At 46.0% G+C, this 24,523-nt stretch overlaps 1 long non-coding RNA gene across 1 annotated transcript; it reads left to right on the forward strand.

Moving 5' to 3' along the window:
• The first annotated feature begins 1,310 nt into the window (after positions 1 to 1,310).
• LOC145542891 (uncharacterized) lies at positions 1,311 to 8,992 on the forward strand. Its single transcript, XR_014080212.1, has 3 exons — positions 1,311 to 4,941; positions 6,318 to 6,465; positions 7,617 to 8,992. It is a non-coding gene; the product is annotated as an uncharacterized LOC145542891 (long non-coding RNA).
• The last annotated feature ends 15,531 nt before the right edge of the window (positions 8,993 to 24,523 follow it).

A 24,523-nucleotide genomic window follows, 5' to 3' on the forward strand; every position in this document is an offset into this window, starting at 1 on the left:
ACATTCCTTCAGGCGCCGAGAGGGCCTGCCTCCGTGGCACCCCTCCGCACCCCCCGTCTGGCCCCCCCGGACCGCGACAGAGCCTGGTCCTGGAGACAAGGGCGCACAGCTGGCTGACGTCACCAGGAATGCGCAGGGGCCCTCACGGAGCCGAGCCGAGAAGTCACTGGGAGCAACTGGACCGTCCGTTCCATCCTCTGCTTCAGAGACGAGCCGGTCCTACAGGGACGGAGGAATCTGTGGAAACATCTGAGAACTCTGTATCTGGTGGAATGTGCCTCCCCGCTCCGCCCTCCTCACTCTTCTGCCTCTGGGGCTTCTCTCCCCAGGAGGCAGTCTACAAGAGGGTTTGGAAGCAAAGCACTTGGAATCCGCCTTGGATCCCTCCTGGCTCTGCTCCTTGCCAGCTGTGTGACGTTGGGCATGGCACGCAACCTCTCTGAGCCTCCCACGAGGCATCTAAAAAATGGGGCAAACAGTGGGCCCTGCCTCCTGGGCCTTGGGCAATGAATGAATTGGTACTGATGGAGCCCCAGCACTGTTCCCAGCACATAGTAGGCATGTAATAGCTGAGGGTCATGTGGATTAAGCTGCAACCTCAGGATCAAAGGTCGAGACCTATGAATAAGACATTCCGTTTAATTGATCAGACGCCTAAGCCTTGACTGTGTCTTGACTATGCTGGGGAGGTGGAGGCAGGTAGAGCAGAGGGCAGAGGCAGGGGGTGACCTTGAACTTTAACCTCACAGAGCTTCATGGATAAATCAGATGACTTATCTATAAGGTGAGGATGATTCTCATTTCAATGTGGCTGTTGAGTTGTGGAGGAGATAATGTATGAACACTCAGTCCATAGAGAGGATACTCCATGCAGTAGAACTATTGTTACTATTTATATCAGTACAGTAATCTACTAAATACTCATCATCATGATAATAATACTTACATTACTGCAATGTTTACAATAATAACCCCAAGTTCCTGCACTCAAGGAGCTCAGTGTCAAGTGGGTGAGACTGACCTGTAACTATAGCAACAGAAGGAGGGGCGAGGTGGTCTCTAGCACAGTGGATCCGGGCCCAACAGCCAGGGTTCCTGCCCCCCCCCCCAGCCCCCCGGCACTAGTGTGATCTTGGGCAAGTGACCTCCTGTCTCCCTGCCTCTGTTTTCTCATCTCGAAAATGTGGATGATGATAGGACACACTTTGAAAGACTGGGGTGAGGATAAAATGAACCAGGTTGTGTGAACCCTTGATAATGTATGGTACCCACCCCGCGGTTAGCACGATTGAAGCATCAGTTTCAGTCATCACCAGGAACCAGTTCACGCTGTATGGACCTGAGGGGAGTCTTCTGACAAAGGGTGATACTGATGTTGGGCTTTGAAGGTTATGAAAAGAATGTCCATGCGTGTGTGGGAGGCAGGCAGGGTGGGCTGGGCTTTCCAAGCAAACGGAATGATCTGAGCTGGAAAGCTGAAAGAGGTGGTTTATTTAGAACGTGAAGATCTGTGCCAATGAGCAGAGTACGAGGAAGAGTGAAAGAAGGTGGGACGGGAGGGGGAGGCCCGGGGGGCTGGTGGAGGAGTTTGTGTCCCAGGGGAGGGGGTCGGCGTCTGCCCGCGGAGATGGCAGCAGACCTGGAGAGAACGGCCAGGCTGCAGTGAAAAGGGTGGGCTGAACTCTCCATGCTGCCTGCTCCTCTCTGTCTCCTGGGGTCTTTCAAAGCAACAGTGTCAAGGTTCTGCTCCCGACCAAGTAAATAGGATGGGCTGGGACCTGGGCAGCCTCTAGTTGTTCAGCTCAAGCTGAGGAGGCCGGAGGGCTGGAGGCCATAACATTGTCTTGATACGATTAGGAGGTGATACGGCTGGAACCAGAGGGCCAGGGTAGTCACAGAGGCAGAGGCAGAGGTAGAGGGGGTGATGGTGGGGCTAGGGTCCACCCATCTTCCCCTTGGGAGCCACTGGCCTCATCTCTGGGGCTTGGATCCCACCCTGAATCAGAAGTCAAGAGGCTGGCTCTCAAGACCCAGCAGTTCCAGTCATGTGCATTTTGATAAGCAGCTGGGAAAGTGAGTGAAGCCAGGAAGGATTCTCCAGGTCTCCCCCACTGGTGAGCTTGTAACTCCATCCACCTCCTCTTTAGATAGAGCTAATTCACCATACTCTCTGCCAGGGGCTGGCTCTGATGTCATGGGTTAGCTGTCGTGGTTAGCTGGGCCTGGGTGGGTGCTGGCTCAGAGGCAAGCTTGCCAGCCTTTGAAATCAGAGCTGATAGTTTTTAATAACATCAAATTTTAAATTTCATTTCTCACGTTGGTGCTTTGGCAAGCGTTTCTCAGGCAGGGCAGGCAGTCTGATTTGGGGCCCAGCCTCAGAACTCTGGCCTAATCCCCTTTCACTTTCAAGGCCCGCAGACACCGCCATTCACATGACGGCCCGGCTCCGTCCTCAGCACCTCCAGAGTCACTGCTGTTCTGGCCCGGGGCCAGCCTGCGGCCTGCTGGCTACCTCTGCTCTCCTGCTATCTCTGGGTGTGGTGTCCCTTCCCCTCCAGTTTGTCTCAAGGCCTTTACCATTCTTTTTTTTTTTTAATTTATTTATTTTTAATTGAAGCATAATTGCTTTGAAATATTGGTTTGATTTCTGCCATACATCGACGTGAATTAGCCATAGGTGTATGCATGTCCCCTCCCTCTCGTACACAGGTGATTCTGGGAGCACAGGCGTGTCTGTGCTTGCTGACTAGGACAAACGGAACCCCAAAACTGAGGGCAAATACAGAGCAGCCTGAACACTGGACAGGGTGTGAGGAAAGGCAGTGTCTCATTCCTGGGCTTCAGTCTCCCCTATGAGGTCAGCTGGCCTCCGTCCAAGATTCCCGTCTGCCTCACCACTGTGTGACTTCCTGGGGATGAATCTTTAGCCAGTGATGGGATCTGGACCTTAAGGGTCGACCCCTCTATGTGATCTTCTGGAAGAAAGGCAGAGGGAGGAGACTGGCCTCCTAGGGAAATGTGAAGGGAACACCCATCGGGGTGAGGGAGAGAAGGAGAAGCAGCAAGTCCAGCTGAGATCACACAGCCTGGCCCCTCGACTCCTACACCAGCCCCGGGAGCGAGGGGCTGGGTGCCCTTGGTGGAATTGCGGTTTGCAGAGTTAAATGTTCTTAACTGAAAGAAATGGGATCTGAGACAACTCTTTCAAACTCAATAGTTATAACAGCAGTAGCAATAATAACAGCTCTGAGTCTGAGTGGTTATTACGTCTTTGGCTCTGTCCTAATTATCTAATTTACTCTGCATCGGGACTTCCCTGCTGGTCCAGTGGTTGAGACTTTGCCTTCCAGTGCAGGGGGTGCACTCGTCGGAGAGTTAAGATCCCCCATGCCCAGAAAACCAAAACATAAAACAGAAGCAGTATTGTAACGGATTCAATAAAGATGACCCACGTCAAAAAAATCTTAAAAAAAATTTACTTTGCATCATAACCCAAAGAAGTTGAACTATTTCAAATCCTAAAAGATGACGCTGTGAAACTGCTGCACTCAATATGCCAGCAAATTTGGAAAACTCAGCAGTGGCCACAGAACTGGAAAAGGTTAGTTTTCATTCCAATCCCAAAGAAAGGCAATGCCAAAGAATGCTAAAAACTACCGCACAATTGCACTCATCTCACACACTAGCAACGGAGAAGGCAATGGCATCCCACTCCAGTACTCTTGCCTGGAAGATCTCATGGATGGAGGAGCCTGGTAGGCTGCAGTCCACAGGGTTGCGAAGAGTTGGACATGACTGAAGCAACTGAGCAGCAGCAGCAGCACACACTAACAAAGTAATGCTCCAAATTCTCCAAGCCAGGCTTCAAAAGTACATGAACCGTGAATTCCAGATGTTCATGCTGGATTTAGAAAAGGCAGAGGAACCAGAGATCAAATTGCCAACATTCGTTGGATCATACAGAAAGCAAGGGAATTCCAGAAAAGCATCTACTTCTGCTTTACTGACTACATGAAAGCCTTTGATTGTGTAGATCACAACAAACTGTGAAAAACTCTTAAAAAGATGGAAATACCAGACCGCTTGACCTGCCTCTTGAGAAACCTGTATGCAGGTCAGGAAGCAACAGTTAGAACTGGACATGGAACAACAGACTGGTTCCAAATAGGAAAAGGAGTACGTCAAGGCTGTATATTGTCACCCTGCTTATTTAACTTATTTGCAGAGTACATCATGAGAAATGCTGGACTGGTTGAAGCACAAACTGGAATCAAGATTGCCAGGAGAAGTATCAATAACCTCATATATGCAGATGACACCACCCTTATGGCAGAAAGTGAAGAAAAACTAAAGAGCCTCTTGATGAAAGTGAAAGAGGAGAGTGAAAAAGTTGGCTTAAAACTCAACATTCAGAAAACTAAGATCATGGCATCTAGTCCTATCACTTCATGGCAAATAGATGGGGAAACAGTGGAAACAGTGGCAGACTTTATTTTTGGGGACTCCAAAATCACTGCAGATGGTGACTGCAGCCATAAAATTAAAAGACACTTACTCCTTGGAAGAAAAGTTATGACCAACCTAGACAGCACATTAAAAAGCAGAGATGTTACCTTGCCAACAAAGGTCCATCTAGTCAAAGCTATGACTTTTCCAGTAGTCATGTATGGATGTGAGAGTTGGACTATAAAGAAAGCTGAGTGCTAAAGAATTGATGCTTTTGAACTGTGGTGTTGGAAAAGACTCTTGAGAGTCCCTTGGACGGCAAGGAGATCCAACTAGTCCATCCTAAAGGAGATCAGTCCTGAATATTCATTGGAAGGACTGATGCTGAAGCTGAAACTCCAATACTTTGGCCACCTGATGCGAAGAACAGGCTCATTTGAAAAGACCCTGATGCTGGTAAAGATTGAAGGCGAGAGGAGAAAGGGACAACAGAAGGTGAGTTGGTTGGATGGCATCACTGACTCGATGGACATAAGTTTGAGTAAACTCCAGGAGTTGGTGATGGACAGGGAGGCCTGGTGTGCTACAGTCCATGGGGTCGCAAAGAGTCAGACATGACCGAGCAACTCAACTGAACTGAACTGATAACCCAAAGAAGTTGATAGTATTAGGATCACCATTTACAGAAAAAGAATCCGAGGGTCTGAGAGGCTCCTTGTTCAAAACAGAGCAGTGGTTCAGTGGTAAGACTGAGTTTCAGGTCTCAGTCTTTCAAACTGTAGAATCTGTGGGCAAAGAATAGTTGCAGTCAGAGACCACAGGAGGAAACTAACTGGAAGGTGTCTAAATGTCCCCACATGTCAAGCACTTGGTCTTGTGGAAGCAGAAGCTACTAGATGGAGAAGAGGCATGGGAGGAGCGGGTGGGGCAGCAGAGAGCAGGGGAATAGCACATGCAGGAGGAGCTGGGGCCCGGGCAGATGACACCCCAGTGAGAGAAGCCGGCGTGGCCGTCGAAGGCAGACGGAGACCTCTGCCCCTCGCAGTGCGCGCGTTCGTGGTGGCTTCTCACCACCAGCGCCATGAGGTCCAAGACTCGTATCACAGATAAGAACCCTCTCGGCCCATCTCCGCTGTTGTCCCACAGCACCCACTCCTACCACACCCACCCATTGCGTTCCTAATATTATAGAGATTTTCTGACCCTGAAGTCAAAGAAGCTTGACTGAAACACAGGTCAGCCTGCTGCAGAGTCTGGGAAGGACAAGTCAGGGTCCCCATTTCAGGAGTGTCCTTGTTAAGCTTTCTTGACCTCCTCAGCTCCATGACGTTGAAGTGGATTACACCTCTCTCCCGGAAAACACTCAAACACATACATATAGGGCAGTGCCTGGCACATAATAGGTGCTCAATAAATACTATATATATTATATAAACCTCTACATCTCTCATGGCAGATTTCCACAACCTCCATATGAGACAAGGTGCATTTTAATCCCATTTTACAGATGAGGAAATTGAGGCTCATGGGGTTTAGATGACTTGCCCAAGGTCCCATGGCTTGAAGGAAAGATGCAAAATTATCCCTGAGCATTTTTAGTGGCTGGTACAAACATGAAGGCATGACTTGTTCTGATGGGTTTGTATCACCTTGGGCCCCAGCAGTGGTGCTGTGACAGGTCTCCTGGACCTCAGCCGGGTGGTGGTAGAGGGGTGCTGCTCTTCTCATGAGTGCATCGGGAATGGAGTTTGTGGTATGAGTGGTACCCCCTCCTCTCTTCCCTCCCTTCCTTTCTTCCTGATGACAAACTAAAGAAGAAAATAACCAAGTGTATGGGACACCCTTTTTGTTTTCTGTTTGAAACAAAATAGCTGAATCAAGTTCCATGAAGGATAAAAAGTGAATTCTCTGGACTTAGATCACTTACTTAAGAGGAGGATGCTGATGAGTGAAAAAACCCCACTAATTTCAGCAATGAAGTCACTACTATCAGCACTTCTCGAGCAGAAGCACTCACTGGTGATTTTTTACTCTTTATTCTGGAATTCACTTGTGGGCCAATGAAAATCGAATAGGTGGGCCATGGGGGTGGCTTCAGGGCGCGCTGCTCAGCACAGTCTTACATATTAGACTAGAGCTCAGTGACTTGGCAGTCTCTGGGAGCACCCATCCTAACCTAACCCGGCTGTCAGGAAAGGGAGAAACAAGCCAATCTATTTGATGGCTGCCTCCTTTTCTCTTCCAACCAAATGAGCAGATTTTGACTTTTTAAAAGAATATTTATTTTTAATTGATTTATGATTGGTTTACAACATTAGCTTGATTTCTGTCATACATCAGCATGAATTAACCATCAGTGTACATATGTCCCCTCTCTCGTGAATCTCCCTCCCCCTCCCGCCCACTCCCACCCCTCTAGGTTGTTACAGAGCCCCCGTTTGGGTTCCCTGAGTCTTACAGCAAATTCCCGTTGGCCGTCTATTTACATGTGTTAGTGTATATGCATCCACGCTACTCTCTGCATTCATCTCACCCTCTCCCTCTTCTCCCCACCCTTGTCCATAAGTCTGTTCTCTATGTCTGCATCCGCAGACTTTAAGTGTACCTCCTCTTTCAGAACCCACAGCATTGCCAGGAGCGCCAGCCACCTGCTGATGCTGCCAAGGGCCCAGGCTCTGGCCGGGGGCCCTTCCCTTGCTCCTCCGACCTGCACTCCGTCTGAGCCCTCCTCTGGGCTCTGGTCTCTGTCTGCTCTGGCCCTTCCCTGGCTGGCAGTCTGTTCTCCCCTTCTGGCTCTCTGATTGGCGCCTGGCCCTGAGCACTGTCTTGATCTTCCTGTCACTTGTGGCTTCTGATAAGAGATGAGCTCTGACCAGATCCAGGCCCAACCACGGAGTCACCGGTGCAAGGGTTCAGGACATGGGCTCTGGAGTCAGGGTGATGCCAACCTAGCTCTTGTTAGCTCTGTGACCCCACGCCCCCTTCTGAGCCTCAGTTTCCTTGTCTATAAAGTAGGGGTGATGAGGTCTACCTCATGGAGGTGCTGAGAGGGTTAAACCCTGGTTTTGTTATTCTGTCGTGAGATTTCCAGCACACCTGTGTGTGGAGTGTTAAGGACTCAGGAAAATCACGTGTCCACAGTACTGTGCATTCTCAATGCTTTTTTTCAGATCATCAGCCTCATGATGATCATTTTGAGGCATCACAATACTTTCAGTCTACACACGCGGAAAGTGAAGCATCCAGGGAGAACTGAGGACACGCAGCATCACCACCAGCAAGCCAGGAGGACTGAGCTCGAACCCACACCTGCTGACTCCTGGCCCAGCCCAGCCCAGGCGGCGCTTTGATCCCCAGAGCTGCTGTCCAACAATATGCCACCGGGCAGGGAAGACAGGACGCGAGAGGAGTGGCTCCCGGGCCCCCTCCTGAAGAGCACCCCTACCCCCCCCCCCCCATACCGGCCGGCGGGGCAGGAGGAATCTGCGCGGCTGGCTTGTGCTCATGCTTGAGGAATGTCTTGAGAAGTCGTGCCTAAGCCCTCTGTATCTGACTCATCATCTCCCCGTCTCCAGGAGTGTCAGAGAAGAGCTCCCTTAATCCCTCCTGTCCTCGGTCCCAGGCTTTCATTTGTCAAACTAAAAATATTCCCTCCAGGAACCTCCTTTTGCCAGAGGCTGAAGGAGGTATAAGGGGAATGGCGTCTCAGTGTCACTTCCTGACAACACCACGAATTGTTCCCCGCCAGGGAAGCAGGGCCAGGCAGCGGGAGCCAGGGGCCCCTGGCATTCTTGGGCCGGGGCCAGCTGCTCACCTTTCTCCTGCGAGCTGGCTTCCTCCCCCCCACCCCCTGCCCCCCGCCACAGCACCCCCTTCCCTTCGAGACTCCAGACAATAGCCCATCAGCCTGACACCCAGCCTTGGCCCAGTCCCTTGGGGCTGCGTGGTGATGCCTGCCAGGTGAGGACTACAGAATGCCAACTTCATTTCCTTTGCAGCCTGAAGGGAGGGCGGCCTGGCACAGTTCATGTTTGTCTGCAAGGCTGATTTACCTATAAGGGGATGTCAAGCTTGAAGGTAAAGGAAAAAAACTCGTCCGGACTCCCTAGGAAAAAAAAGGAGGACCTGGAGCTCCCTGAGCCATTTGGTGGCAGCGTGGGGAAGCCATCAGGGCTTGTCTCCTGTTCCCCTCCTTCCTTTCACTTTGTCACTTCCGGCAGCCCTTGCATCCTCTGCGCTGATCTTGAATGTCCATGACCTTCCCTTGGCTCCAAATCTTGGCTCATAGCCTGGGCCCAATGAGGGTGCCCCCTTGCTCAATGGAAATGGAACACAGTGAAAACAGAAGATTGTGGACTTTGGACCCAACCTTGGATGTCAACTCTGCGGCCACCTGCCAAACTAGCTGTGGGTGCTTGAGTGAGGTACCTCACCTCTGAGCCTCAGTTCCTCCATCTGTATTAGTGGACAATCATACCCATTATTTAGTGCTATTGTGAAGGTTAATAAGATGGTGTAAGTAAAGTGAACTATACAATGCCTGTCACACAGTGCGTGTATGCGTGCTCAGTCGCTTCATTTGTGTCCAACTCTTGTGCCACCCCATGGACTGTAGCCCACCAGACTCCTCTGTCCATGGGATTCTCCAGCAAGAATACTGGCGTGCGTTGCCATGCCCTCCAGCAGGGGATCTTCCCAACCCAGGGATCGAACCAGAGTCTCCTGCATCTCCTGCCTTGGCAGGGGGATTCTTGCTGCTGAGCCACCTGGGGAGCCCCTGTCACATAGTAGGGGCTCCAAACATCGTCCTCACCATCATCATTCCTTTAAAGCTCAGCAACACATGCTGCTGCACCACTGGAATCAGAAGACCAAGTTCAGCACTGCCATTAACTAGATGTATGACTCTGGGCAAGTCTCCTAACACCTCAGAGTCACATGTGCTCATTTGTGAAATGAGGAGTTTGTCCTTGATTTCCCCAAAGATTCTTCTCAGATCTAAAATTCTGGTGTTTTGGAAGAGAAAGACAAATACTGTATGATATCACTTATACATGGAATCTAAAAAAAGAGTTGTTCAGTTACTAAATTGTGTTCCACTCTTTGTGCCTTCATGGACTGCAGCGTGCCTGGCTTCCCTGTCCTTCACCATCTCCCGGAGCTCGCTCAAATTCATGTCCATTGAGTTGGTGATGCCATCCAACCATCTCATCCTCTGCCACCTCCTTTTCCTCCTGCCTTCAATCTTTCCCAGTATCAGGGTCTTTTCCAATGAGTTGGCTCTTTGCATCAGGTGCCCAAAGCATTGGAGCTTCAACTTCAGCAACAGTCCTTCCAATGAATATTCAGAGTTGATTTCCTTTAGGACTGACTGGTTTGATGATCTTGCTGTTCAAAACTCTCAAGAGTCTTCTCCAAAGATCAGACAAACTAGTGAATATAACAGAAGCAGGCTCACAGACATAGAGGACAAACTAGTTGTTACCAGTGAGGGGCATATAAGGGTGAAAGATTGAGAGGTACAAAATATTGGGTGTAAGATAGGCTCAAGGATGTATTGTATACAACATAGGGAATATAGTCAATATTTTTTAATAACTGTCAATGGAAAGTAACCTTTAAAAATTGTATAAAATTGAAAACAAACAGAAATTTTTCAAAGATTAAAAAACAGTAAAATAAACTTCTGGGGTCTTGGAAATACCTGGGAGTAGATGTTCACGGAAAACTTCCTTCTTTTAAAGAATGTGAGAACCACTTTCCTGTACACTTGAAACTAATACAACATTGTAAATCAACTACACTTCAATTTTATAAAAAGGAATATGAGAATAAGGTAACCGCTTGCCATGGACTGACTTGTGCCTCCCCACATTCATATTGTTGAGGCCCTAACCCCCAATATGACCATATATGGAGATAAAGTCTTCAGGAGGTTGCTGATGTTGTTTAATCACTAAGTGGTGTCTGACTCTTTTATGACCTCAAGGACTGTAGCCCGCCAGGCTCCTCTGTCCATGGGATTTTCCAGGCACGAATGCTGGAGCGGGTCGCCATTTCCTTCTCCAGGGGATCTTCCCAACCCAGGGATCAAACCTGCGTCTCCTGCATTTGCAGGCGGATTCTTTACCGCTGAGTCACCTGGGAAGACCATTTAGGAGGTAGTTAAGGTCAAATGAGGTCATAAGTGTAGGGCCTTAACCTGACAGAACCGTGGCCTTAGAAGAAGAAGAAGAGCGAGGTCTCATCTCTCGGTCTCCCCCACCCCGCCGCTCCCTCTCTCCGCGTCGTGAGGACGCAAGGAGCTGGTAGTCTGGAAGCCCGGAAGAGGTAGTCTCACCAGAAACCCAGCCTGCTGGCACCTTGGTCTTGGACTTCTCAGCTTTCAGAATTGTGAGAAAATACATTTCTGTCAATGCCAGAAGCCTGTGGTATTTTGTTACGGTCTGCCTGCCGAGCGGGAGCACTGCGAACGGGGCTCCGAAGCAGAGCCCACCTCCGCAGCCAGCCCTTGACACTGCTTACCGAGCGGAAGGGGTGATGGCGCCTCCTGCCGGAAGGGGGGGAGCCACACCCCCCAGCAAACTGCCATTAGGAGAAACTCCACCTTCTATCACCGATCATGGTTGACTCAGGCTCTGGATTCAGACAAACTGAGTTTGATCCTGAGCTCTGCTGTACGCCAGCTGTGTGATTGTAGAAAAGTGAATTGAGCTCTCGGGTCTCATCTTCTCATTTGTCAAATGAATCACATGATCACATTTACTCTTCACCAGCTGTGAGTATATATATCGTGCAGAGCTCAGTGCTTCTTATATAGTGGGCATTTGATATGTTGGCTCCTGCTAGTAATAATGTCATATTATCAACAATTATTTTTTAAATTAAATTTATTTATTTTTAATTGAAGGATAATTACTTTACAGTATTGTATTAGCTTCTGCCAAACACCAAGATGAATCAGCATAGGTGTACACTTGTCCCCTCCCTCTTGAACCTCCCTCCCACCTCCTCCTCATCCCACCCCTCTAGGTTGTTACAGAGCCCCAGTTTGAATTCCCTGGGTCATACAGCAAACTCCCATTGGCTCTCTATTTTACATATGGTAGTGTATATTTCCATGTTACTCTCTCCATACATCCCACCTTCTCCCCCCACCTTGTCCATAAGTCTGTTCTCTATATCTGTGTCTCCATTGCTGCCCTGCAAATAGGTTCATCAGTACTGTCTTTCCAGATTCCATATATATGCATTAGTATATGATATTTGTATTTCTCTTTCTGACTTACTTCATTCTGTATAATAGACTTTAGGTTGATTTGTCTCATTAGAACTGAATCCATGTGTTCCTTTCTATGGCTGAGTAGTATTCCGTTGTATATATGTACCAAAGCTTCTTCATCCATTCATCTGTTGATGGACATCTAGGCTGCTTCTGTGTCCTAGCTATTGTAAATAGTGCTGCAATGAACATTGGGGTACATGTGTTTTTCAGTTTTGCTTTCCTCAGGGTATATGCCTAGTAGTGGGATTTCTGGGTCATATGGTGGTTTTATTGCTAGTTTTTAAGGACTCCCTACTGTCTTCCATTGGAAGGACTGATGCTGAAGCTGAAACTCCAATACTTTGGCCACCTGATGTGAAGAACTGACTCATTTGAAAAGACCCTGATGCTGGGAAAGATTGAGGGCAGGAGGAAAAGGGGATGACAGAGGGTGAGATGGTTGGATGGCATCACCAACTCAATGGACATGAGTTTGGGTAAACTCTGGGAGTTGGTGATGGACAGGGAGGCCTGGTGTGCTGCGATTCATGGGATCACAAAGATTCTGACACAACTGAGCGACTGAACTGAACTGAACTGTCTTCCATAGTGGTTGTATCAATTTACATTCCCACCAACAGTGCAAGAAGGTTCCCTTTTCTCTACACTCCCTCCATCAATTATCAACAATTATTATTAATTAATAATAATAATTATTATTATTTTTTTGCTCGTATGGCTTGCTTTACCTGCTTAAGTTAACAATAAGGCTATCCTACTCTTGTTATTCAAGCTAAAATTGACTATAGCACTTGTTTCCCCACCGGAGGAACACCCTTCTCTCCTCCTTTGTGTCTACTCTCCTAAGATAAGCTGCAATTCTCCAAATGCTTCTTTGTTTCAGACCCAGACCCGCTGGGGATTCTGTTAGAAGCAGTTGTGCCACCCAGAGGGGAGTGGAGTGCAGGCCGCCCCGTGTCCACCTCTGCTGCGTGAGATGTGGGAGTAACTTCCTCCAGTGACAGTCTCAGCTCTGGTTGGGGTAACAGCCCTCCTGTCCCCTCCCATTAGAGAGCTCCTTCTTGGGAGACCCTTCTTTTCTTTCTGCTCAGAGGACTTCACTTTGTTGTTGTTTAGTCACTAGGTCTTTGTGACCCCATGGACTGTAGCCCGCCAGGCTCCTCAGTCCACAGGATTTCTCAGGTAAAATACTAGAGTAGGTTGCCATTTCCTTCTCCAGGGAATCTTCTCGACCCAAGGATTGAATCTTTGTCTCCTGCATCGGCAAGGAGATTCTTTACTGCTGAGCCACCTGGGAAGCCCAATGACTTCACTATGCAATCTCAGTTCTTCAGCTGTTTGGATAACCTTGAATCCAAAAAAGCATCGCTCTCTGTCTGGATCTGCTTGTCCCTCCCATATTCAAATCTGCCCATCCCTTCACTAGAAGCCTTTGAATTCCACAAACAAGAGATAATTGGGCAGAGTGGACTTTGACAAATTTCCAAAATTCCTTTCTTGATGACAATGAGGTGCCTTCTTGTTTTATATATCTTTTGCCTATAGGACTACTCAAGTGGTCCTTTTCACCACAAGAAGATCTGCTTCAATAATAGTTTCCCACGTCATTGAATATAAGATGCTAGATTGTAAAATAAATTGTTAGTGCATTATGAAGAAAGAAAAAAAATGCTTCCAATTATCTATGACATGCTGTCCTCTGAAAGATACATCATGATTTCAGAGGTGCTAAAAATGTGAAACCATGTGCATTTCAGAATCAGTGAAATTATTAACAATATTAGCTAATCTCTCTCAAAGATTTACTGGGTGCTAAGTACTTGTTTTAAGAGTTTAAGATGAATTAATTAATTTAATCCTCAAAACAGGCCTACTCAGTCATGTCTGACTCTTTGCAACCCTATGGACTACTACAGTCTGCCAGGCTCTTCTGTCCATGGAGTTTTCCAGACAAGAATACTGAAGTGGGTTGCCATTTCCTCCTTCAGGGGATCTTTCTAATGCAGGGACCAAACCCATGCCTCCTGCATGTCCTGAATTACAGGCTGATTCTTTACCTTTGAGCCGCCAGGCTTTGTCTCTATGAAGTAGAGGTTATCATATTAACCTCATGTTACAGATGAGAAAAGTGAGGCACAAGTAGATTATGTAACTTAATGTCACACACTTACTGAGTAGCTAGATTCCAGCCCAGGCAGTTGAATACCCCTCTTACTAGACATGAAACAGTGGCAGCTTTTAAATAAAAACTTTCTTCTCATGCAATTCTCTGTCTCTCACACACAGGATTTTAAATCTTATCTTCATAGCTCTTCCAAATGCTATTAGAGTACCAACTTAGATTGAAGAGCCAGAAATGGGAGTTGGAAAGATCTGGTAAGTCTTCAGGAAGGAGTTTTGGTGCTATAGCCCCTCCAGGGAGGAAACATGGGTCCCCTGTATATAACTCCCAGCACATGATAGAGTTCAGGCTGCCCAGGAGCCTTTTTGTTTAAGCCACAACCTAGTTGGCTCCTCACTTCCTGGCTCTGGCTCTTTGCAATGATCTCCCTGGGTCTGGGATCCACACCAGGGCTGTCGCATGATGATACTGATAACATCTTCTTTCCGACCCTTCTGGAATCTTTCAGTTGCTAGTGACACAAAACCGAATTACAAGCAGTTTTAACAAATAAAGTGTTGGTGTTGTTTGTTTCTTGTTTGTTCTCATCTGATGAGTATCCCAAGGAGGGCAGTTCAGCTCTGGGGTGATGTCAGCCGCTCTGTTCTTTTAGTCCCATCATCTTAGCCTGTTGACATGTTGCCTTAGGCTTTTACTATGGTGTCTACATCTCCAGGCATTTGGTCATGTCTCAGGAAGAAAGGGGAAGGGCAGAGGGGCTTTGTCTTTTTATTTGGGAAAGGAACAGAATCGGGAAGTGTGGATGGCCTCTGCTGCATAGCTCCTCACTCCCCTCCAATGTCTGCCTGGGTCATACCTGCCCCCCTTCGCCTCACTGACCCGCTTCTCTCTGTGGGCTTCGGACAAGAGGGCGGGGAATCTGCATTCCCATCAGTGGTGTAGCTGCTGGAATGGAAGCCCACCTCTGCTGGGCTCCCCATGTTATCCCCAGAGCTAATCACACACCTGATGCATTGTAAGCACTCAGTAAACGCTGGAGTGAATGGACGAATGAACAAATCCTGGCCAGGAGCCCATGTGCTGACCACGGTCTCAGGAATCAACACCAGGATTGGGGTTCCCGCTGCCACCGGCCTGTGCAGAAGTTATGTGTGTGTGAATGGGTGTGTGACTGTGTGCGTGAGTGCACGCCTGCAGCTCCTCCCTGCCTCAGATTGAATTACTTATAAACAGGCCTATGCATTTCAGCATAGCAGAGTCTGTATTTGAGCACAGCAGTTTCCATCATTCCTGAATTCTTTTGATTTGGCAAAATCCAAAAATAAAGCAAAGCTCCCCGTACCCTCCTGCCAGTCTTCGGCTCAGCCTGTCTTTGGAGCCCAGTGCTCTACTTGAGCTATGGGTTCCGGATGTTCGAGACGTATCTCCAGAGCCTACCAGTCTGCTTTTTCTTTTTCCACAAGCTCCTGCCCTGGTCACAGCTTCCTCTCGGCCTCTCCCTGGAGTTTGGTGTGCAGGGTCAGGGCTCCTGGGCCCCTGTTCCGAGTGGGCTTTCTCTCATTCTGCAGTCTAGGCCTCTCCATACAGGACATCTACTGATGTAATTGTCTTGACAAAGGAATTGGGAGCATTTTCCCTCTGTCTTTAAGAATCCCTCATAGCTCAGTTGGTCAAGAATCTGCCTGCGAAGCAGGGGACCCAGGTTTGATTCCTGGGTTGGGAAGATCCTCTGGAGAAGGGATAGACTACCCACTCCAGTATTCTTGGGCTTCCCTTGTGGCTCAACTGGTAAAGAATCCTCCTGTGATGCGGGAGACCTGGGTTCGATCCCTGGGTTGGGAAGATCCCCCGCAGAAGAGAAAGTCTGCCCTCTACAGTGTTCTGGCCTAGAGAATTCCATGGACTGTATCGTCCATGGGGTCACAAAGAGTCGGACATGATTGAGCAACTTTCACTTTCGCTTTTCAAGAATCCCAAGGTGGATGCTACGACGGTATCTCCAGTTTCTGGACTCTAGGAAACAGGGTGTGACTGGTTGGCCATTTTCATTTAACTTGATCCTTAGACTCCAGTATATATGAACCACCTTTCACTATTGTCTCACGTGTGTCTAAGATCTCATACGGATGAATTGGTGAGCTTTTTATAAATCAAATTAGGAGGTTAGACTAGACTCTCTTTGAGGCTTCTTCGAACATTGACTAGGTAGACTAGCAGGTGTTAGTATTTTTAATATCACTGAGGAAGCTGAGGCACACGGAGGTTAAGGGAGAGAGGCTCAAGGTCACACAGCAAATCAGTAGCAGAATCGAGAATTGAACTAAATTCCCAGTCCAGTGAGCTTTCATTACACCATCCTATCTGTCCCATTAGTCTCCCCATGAAGCCCCAGTGGAGACACCCCTCCTGTCCCTCAGCAGGTTGCCTACGATGTACCTGCCTAGAATGTTTCAAATTGTATCAGAATCTTCTGAAGCTCTTGTTAAAATTTACTTTAGACAAATTCCTAAACCTCTCTCCAGGCACAGAACCCAGTCTTTCTCTAAGAGGTCCCCACCTCTCTCCCAGCCCCTAAAATGTTAGCAGGGTAGGTTCTCCAGCCAATGCTGCAGTGATGGTTGTCATGTGGATGTGCCCCAGGACAAAGAGCATCTGGAACTTGGAGCCTGGCAGAAGCAGTGGCCTGGAACTCCCTCACTCCTACCTCCCACCATGGCCCAGGCTTCCTCTGTGCTAATTAAAGTGATCCCTTTCTCAGTGTTTTGTTTTGTTTTTTCATATGCATAGAGAAAGACCAGGTGCTACTCTACTGCTGGTAGAGTAGAGTAGGAAAGAAAGAGCAAAAGCCTGGGACTTGAGAAAACAGGGCTGGAGGCCTGGCATGGCCACTCACAAAGTGGGGAGTTTTCTCACATGTTTTAATCTTTGAGGATCTCAGTGTTCTCTTCTGTAAAATGGGTACAGGGAGGTGTTAGACTGGATGGCCTCTAGGATCCCTTCAATTCCTAATGTGCTGTAGTATGTCCTTGTAATGCTATTTAAGGTAACAATGGCAGAGACCGACATGGATTCAGGAGCAAAACATTGTGAATGCTGTATGTTTCCACATAGTTTGGAAACCTGGAAACCCAGGAGTCTGTTAGTTGGAACATGTATGTATGAACTGCAGCAGCATCACTTTGAGAGGGAGTGGACAGTAGGAACTGGATGAAGTAAGGACACATGCCTTTGTTTTAGTTAATCCTCGTGTGGTAAAACTTGATCCTGACTCTCTTTAACTCCTTACTTTGTGTTCTCTCTAACACCACCCTGCACTTGATGATGTCTTCCATTTTATTATGTCTCAGTTACCACTCCTAGTAATTTAAGTATATAACTTAATTGACTACTCCGAATAATCTTAAGGAAATTAATAATGGATCCCCATTGTATGGATATAGCAATGGAAACAAGAGAAATGCAGTAGCTTGCCCAGGGGCACACAGTTAATAAGTGGCAGAGGCTAAATTCTCACCCACTTCTGCTAGATTGCAATGCCCACATTCTTTTTTGTTGTTGTTGTTGTTGTTGTTGTTTTTAAGCTGGGTGTTGAACCAGGAAGCTTTATTTACACAGTAAAAGTAACAAGCAGATTCCTGAGAGACTAGAATGGCCCTAGTGTAAGATAGTTGTGGAACACCCACACTCTTAACCACTAGAGTGTGGCCTCGACTTTCCGTGCTGATAGCTACTGTCCCTCAGCAGGCTGTCTTCTATGTACCTGCTCAGAATTTTTCAAATTGCATCGGAATCTCCTGGCACTCTTGTTAAAATTTGCTTTAGGCAAATTCCTACACCTTTCTCTAGACCTCCAGAAGCTGGCTTTCTGGGAGTGGGGCCTGGGACTGTATAATATCAAACTCTCAGGAAGTCTTATGCCTACTAAAATTTGAGAACCACTCAACTTGGGAATGAATAGGCCTTATTCTCGTTAAGCAGACTTTTCCATGAGCATGAGAGATCCAAGATGTGGAGAACATTTCCAACAGAGAACCAAGCATCATTATTACCTTACTGAGACGCCTATGGAATATAGGTACTTTGCACTAGTTTTCTGAATATGGGCTTTATTTATACTTTACCATAAGGTAAAGCCCAGTGTTTCGGTTAGCCAAGACTAGGTTAGGCTGCTGTTATAAGAAATCTTCAAATATCAGTTGCTTAAAATAATAAAGATTTGGATAGCTACATGTAAAAGAAAGAAATTAGAACATTTTTTCATACCATATACAAAAACAAATTACAAATAAAGACCTAAATGTAAGATTGGAAACCATGAATCTCCTAGAAGAAAACACAGGCAGAACACTCTTTGACATAAATCAAAGCAATAATTTTTAGATCTATCTCCTAAGGCAAAGGAAACAAAAGCAAAAATAAACAGAATGAAACCTAATTAAACTTGAAAGCTTTTGTACAGCAAGGGCAACCACTGACAAAATGAAAAGGAAACCTACTGAATGGGAGAAAATATTTGCATACGATGTGACTGATAATGGGGTAATATCCAAACTATATAGACCGCTCTCACAAACTCGATGTCAAGAAAGCAAACAACCTGATTAGATTAAAATGAGCAGAAAACCTGAGAAGACATTTTTCCAAAGAAGACATGCAGATGACCAACAGGCACATGAGCACAATAAAGATTGATTTCTCTGTCATACTACATGTCCGGTGTAGGTCTGTAGGGTGGAAGATGAGGGGCTATTCATCAGTTATTATGTCACAATTTTTCTCCTGGGTAAGGATTCAGGAGTGACTTAGCTGGGTAAATCTTATCCAGACACTCTCATGAGTTTGAGTTAGGATAGCATCTGAAGGCTTGACTGGGAGGATGTGCTTCCAGAATGGCCCATTCACCTAGGTGTTGGCAGGAGGCCTTAGTTCCTTATCACACAGGCATCTCCACAGGTTGTCTGAGCGTCTTCGTCACGCAGAATCTGGCTTTCCTCAGAGCAAAGGGTCTAAAGGGGAATGGGCCAGCAGGAAGCAGTGGAACCTTTCAGGACCTAGTATTCAAGTGGCGCGCCGTCACCTCTGCCTTATTCTATTCCTTACCATTGAGTTCCTACATCCAGCCCACACTAAGGGGAGGGAAGTTTATTTCCAGTTCTGAAGAGAAGAGTAAAAAATCTGTAGACTTTGAAAAATCAATACAGTCAGCCTGCTGTTAACTATTTATGTCCTTCTCGTGTGCAAAATATATTCACTCCCACCTAAGGCCTCCAAGGTATCATTCAATCAGAGCATCAGTATCAATTCCTGAATTTTATCTAAATAAGGAGCTGATAAGTGTCCTCAGGTACAACTCCTTAAATTCAGCTCCTTAAATATAGTTCCTCAAAAATACAAAGACGTGTGAATATACACACTCAACATATAATAATGATGGGACAGGCAGAGGATAACCATTATAGACATTTTTGTTCAAAATGGAGAGAATAGAAGGCACAAAGAACTCACTAGTCCATTGAAGTCTGAAACACAGCTGGACAAATGTTGAGAATTCTTTAAGACTTGATTTTACTCCTGAATGACAGTAAGTCTTCATTGCTCTCTGCCCTGCCCTCTGATGTCTTGACTCTTCTTGTGAGTTATCCTTACTTTTCTGTGAAGTGTAGTGTTGTTTGCAGCTGTATGGTTTTCTCAGCCTGTTTCCTGCTGAAATTTGGGAAGAGAGATTCAAAGATCACTTTCGTTTCATAATGTTTCAATCCTTTTCAGTCCAAGTTGGCTGTATTTTTACAAATATAATTTTCTGAAAAACTTTGTGAGTCTCTGTGATCAATATATTAGTAAAAGGCTATACCCAGAAATCTCTTTGAGATAATAAACCAGTGGGCTTACGCTGAAATGGTAGAAGGACAATATTTTTAAACTTCTTAGAGACTCTATTGCTTAATTGGGAGTATCTACAAGGCAAATACTTAAATTTTTTAGAGGAATTTTTCTTTTGATTGAATAGCCTTCTGAGATACTACCTTAGAGCTTCCTGAGGTCCCAATAAAGGGCTTTACTGCCACACCCTTAGCTCCATCTTCTACATGTTTCTTTTTACAGGGCCCTGGAATTAATCATTGTGTGGAAGGCACTTCTTAGTTTTAGCATTGTCTGCCATCTTGGGACAATGGAAAATTTCAAGACTATCAAGTTCTAGCTCTTGCATGTTAACAGTCCTTTTAGCCTATCTATCTCCTCTCACATTTTATTTTAAGCAATAGGAAGAAACGAAGTGTCACCTTTAACACATAGCTTAGAAAACTCCTTAGTTGGACCCACTTCATTAGGTATGTTTTCTTCATGCCTAGCTGCTGGTGAGATTGTTGTTAAACTTTCTACCACTATATAAGAAGGATTTCCCTTTCTCCCACTTTACAGTAAGATTTTTCTCACTCTCCTTTATACCCTCATCTGCAGACTCCTTAGAGGTCATCACGCATCTGCAAACAGTTTCGTCAAAGCACTTCAAGTTTTCACCAGCATTCTCTTCAAAATCGTTCCACCTTCTGCTTATTACTTAATTCTAAAGCCTTTCCTACATTTAAAAATATTTACTATGACAACCCCTCACTTCCAGTACCAAAATCTGTGTTAGTTATCTATTGATGTTAGTTATCTACTACCCAAAACTTCACAGCATGAACTAATGTTTTAATTCTACCAGTTACTGAGGACCAGGAATCCAGAAATGGCTTAGCTGGATGGTTCTGGCTCAGGGTCTTTCATGAGGTTGTAGTCTCTAGGTCAGACCTGGAGCAGTCGCTTCCAAGATGTCTATTCACATGGCTCTTGTTTGTAGGCCTCAGCTTCTTACAATATGGACGTCTCTACTGGGCTTCAAAAGTGTGCTGATAACACGGCTCCTGGCTTTCCCCAGAGTGAATGATTCAGAGAGAGAGCAAAGAGGAAGCTACAATGGTTCTTAGCCTTGGAAGTGACATGCCGTAACTTCTGCCACATTCTGTTGGTCACACAGACCCACTCTGATAAGATATGGGAGGGAGCTATTCAAAAATGTAAATTCCAGGAGATGTGGGAGTCACTGGGAGCCATGTGGAGGTATATGGTAGTCAACTTCAACATGGCTCCCGGTGACTCCCACATCTCCTGGAATTTACATTTTTGAATAGTCTCCTCCCAGCCTGAGACTAAAGTTTTGGGCCACCAAAACTATTGGGATTGTTGGTACTGTGAATAAGAAACTGAACAACTTGAAGATATAGGCGGCATCAGTTCAGTTCAGTTCAATGGCTTGGTCATGTCTGACTCTTTGCAACCCCACGGACTGCAGCCCGCCACGTTTCCCAGTTCATCACCAACTCCTGGAGTTTGGTTGGGGCATAGACTTGGATTACTGTGATATTGAATGATTTGCCTTGGAAATGAAGAGAGATCATTCTGTTGTTTCTGAGATTTCATCCAAGTACTGCATTTTGGAGTCTTTTGTTGACTATGAGGGCCACTTCATTTCTTCTAAGGGATTCTTGCCCACAGTAGTAGATATAATGGTCATCTGAATTAAATTCGCCTGTTTTGGTCCATTTTAGTTCACTGATTCCTGAAATGTCAATGTTCACTCCTGCCATCTCATTTGACCACTTTCAATTTACCTTGATTCATGGACATTCCAGGTTCCTATGAAATATTGTATTGCATATCCATCTTTATTTCTCTCATCTTCTTTTCTCTTTTGAAACTAGGGCTTTCAGAACTAGAAGAAATCAGAACCAGTTTGTTGTTTAGTCGCCAGGTTGTGTCCAGCTCTTTGTGACCAGAGCCACTTACAGATAGTGAAAAAAAAAAGAAGAAATAAAAAAACAGGATTTTGTATTTGAGCCTACAGCTTAAGATAGCAGAAGGATGATCTGGGTTGGAATGCTGGTCATAAAAAACAAGAGGAATGTATGTGGAGGGGACATGTCTACTGATCAAAATGCTTTAAACTGAGGGAGGAAAAAGGATCAGATAAAATTCTGTGAAATATATGAGTGAATAAAAAATTCTTATGCCTTGAACTAGAAGTCTTCTTGTGAAAGAAGTTGTTTTAATTCAGGAAAATATCTACATAAGCAGTTTGAGATTGAAGGTAGTCTTCTTTAGAAATATTAAGAATATAGTATGAGGCAAGGAGAAAAAAAAATCAGCTAAAGCTTCTGTACATTGGGCTAGTTAAAAACAAGAATCTGGGACATGTGGGGGAAATTTGGGAAGAGAGTAGAAGGTAGAGAGGCAGCAAGATAAAGCAACACGTCAGGGTAGATGAAAGAAGCATGCTCCACGCTCTGTGTTTCTGCTGTGCTCAGAAATGCCTGGTGTGAGTGCTTTCCGTAGAAACCAAGGATAAGCACTTGGCTTTAAACCTGGGTTATGTGATGTGACAAGGGAAAATGCTAACAAAATGGCAAGATGGTCCATAAACTGAGCAAAAGCTCATAGCCAGTCTCTCAGGCAAAGGAAGCCGGAAACAGACATACAAACAGGGAAGCAGAGATGCTTAGGGGTCTGGGCACCGGCATATGTGGTAGAGAAACAAGACAAACCTGATGTGAAACAGGAAGAGGCAAATTTCAGAGAGCTGGACACCTGTTGGGATGGTGCTTGTCCAGCAATGGAAGGATGCAACTGGTTTAAAAGAGAGAGAGTGATCTTACACAGACAGGGAGGAGTTACCCATTGCAAGCAAGGAGCATGAAAATTACTGAACTTGAGGGTGAACAGGGTAGAAAACTTGGATAATGAAATAAGAAAAATGATAAAGATTGGTGCTAATTTTTTTTTTTTTTTTGCTTTTTATATATTGGTAGGCATCGTCAAAGTATTTGACTTGCAATATCTCATTTAATTTTCACTGTAATGTTTTCATTCCAATCCCAAAGAAAGGCAATGCCAAAGAATGCTCAAACTACCACACAATTGCACTCATCTCACACACGAGTCAAGTAATGCTCAAAATTAACTGTGAACTTCTAGATGTTCAAGCTGGATTTAGAAAAGGCAGAGGAACCAGTGATCAAATTGCCAACATCCGATGGATTATCGAAAAAGCAAGAGAGTTCCAGAAAAATATCTATTTCTGTTTTATTAACTATGCCAAAGCCTTTGATTGTGTGGATCACCACAAACTGTGGAAAATTCTTAAAGAGATGGGAATACCAGACCACCTGACCTGCCTCTTGAGAAACCTGTATGCAGGTCAGGAAGCAAGAGTTAGAACTAGACATGAAACAACAGACAGGTTGCATCATGAGAAATGCTTGGCTGGATGAAGCACAAGCTGGAATCAAGATTGCTGGGAGAAAGATCAATAACCTCAGATATGCAGATGACACCACCCTTATGGCAGAAAGTACGAAGAACTAAAGAGCCTCTTGATGAAAGTGAAAGGGGAGAGTGAAAAGTTGGCTTAAAACTCAACATTCAGAAAACTAAGATCATGGCATCTGGTCCCATCACTTCATGGCAAATAGATGGCGAAACAGTGGAAACAGTGACAGACTTTATCTTTTGGGGCTCCAAAATCACTGCAGATGGTAACTGCAGCCATGAAATTAAAAGACGCTTACTCCTTGGAAAAAAAGTTATGACTGAACTAGACTGCGTATTAAAAAGCAGAGACATTACTTTGCCAATAAAGGTCCATCTAGTCAAGGCTATGGTTTTTCCAGGAGTCATGTGTGGATGTGAGAGTTGGACTGTAAAGAAAGCTGAGCGCGGAAGAATTGATGCTTTTGAACTGTGGTGTTGGAGAAGACTCTTGAGAGTCCCTTGGACTGTAAGGATTGGACTGTAAGGAGATCCAACCAGTCCATCCTAAAGGAAATCAGTCCTGAATATTCATTGGAAGGACTGATGCTGAAGCTGAAACTCCAATACTTTGGCCACTTGATGCGAACAACTGACTCATTTCAAAAGACCCTGATGCTGGGAAAGATTGAGGGCAGGAGGAGAAGGGGACGGCAGAGGATGAGATGGCTGGATGGCATCACCGACTCAATGGACATGAGCTTGAGCAAACTCTGGAAGTCGGTGATGGGCAGGGAGGCCTGGCGTGCTGCAGTCCATGGGGTCACAAAGAACTGGACACGACTGAGGGACTAAACTGAACTGAACCCAGAGAGAATGGAGTGAGGATCCAGACACAAGGAGTCTGCAATGGGGACCCACTCCAGGGCTCTAGAGTGGGCTCTTGTCTAAAACTTGGAGATGAATTGTCCAAGGAGAGACATGCACTGACAAAACAGAAGACTTCATTGGGAAGCGGTGCCCGGGCAGAGAGCAGCAGGGTGAGGGAGCCCAGGAGAACTGCTCTGCCACAGACTGGCTCACAGTCTCAGGGTTTATGGTGATGGGATTAGTTTCTGCGTTGTCTCTGGCCAATCATCTTGCTTGGCCCATGTCTGGTCTGACTCAGGGCTCTTCCTGCTGGCGCTTGCATCTCTCAGCCAAGATGTATTCCAGTGTGAAGGATTTGGGGAGGTTGGTAGGACATATGGACTGCTGTCTCCTCCCTCCTTTTGTGAAAGTCCTTCAGTTGTGTCCGACTGTTTGTGGCCACATCACTATACAATCCATGGAATTCTCCAGGCCGGAATACTGGAGTGGGTAGCCCTTCCCTTCTCCAGGGGATC

Source organism: Giraffa tippelskirchi, chromosome 3 (assembly GCF_054371585.1).
Source record: "Giraffa tippelskirchi isolate mGirTip1 chromosome 3, T2T-mGirTip1v1.2.pri, whole genome shotgun sequence".
NCBI classification, from domain to species: Eukaryota; Metazoa; Chordata; class Mammalia; order Artiodactyla; family Giraffidae; genus Giraffa; species Giraffa tippelskirchi.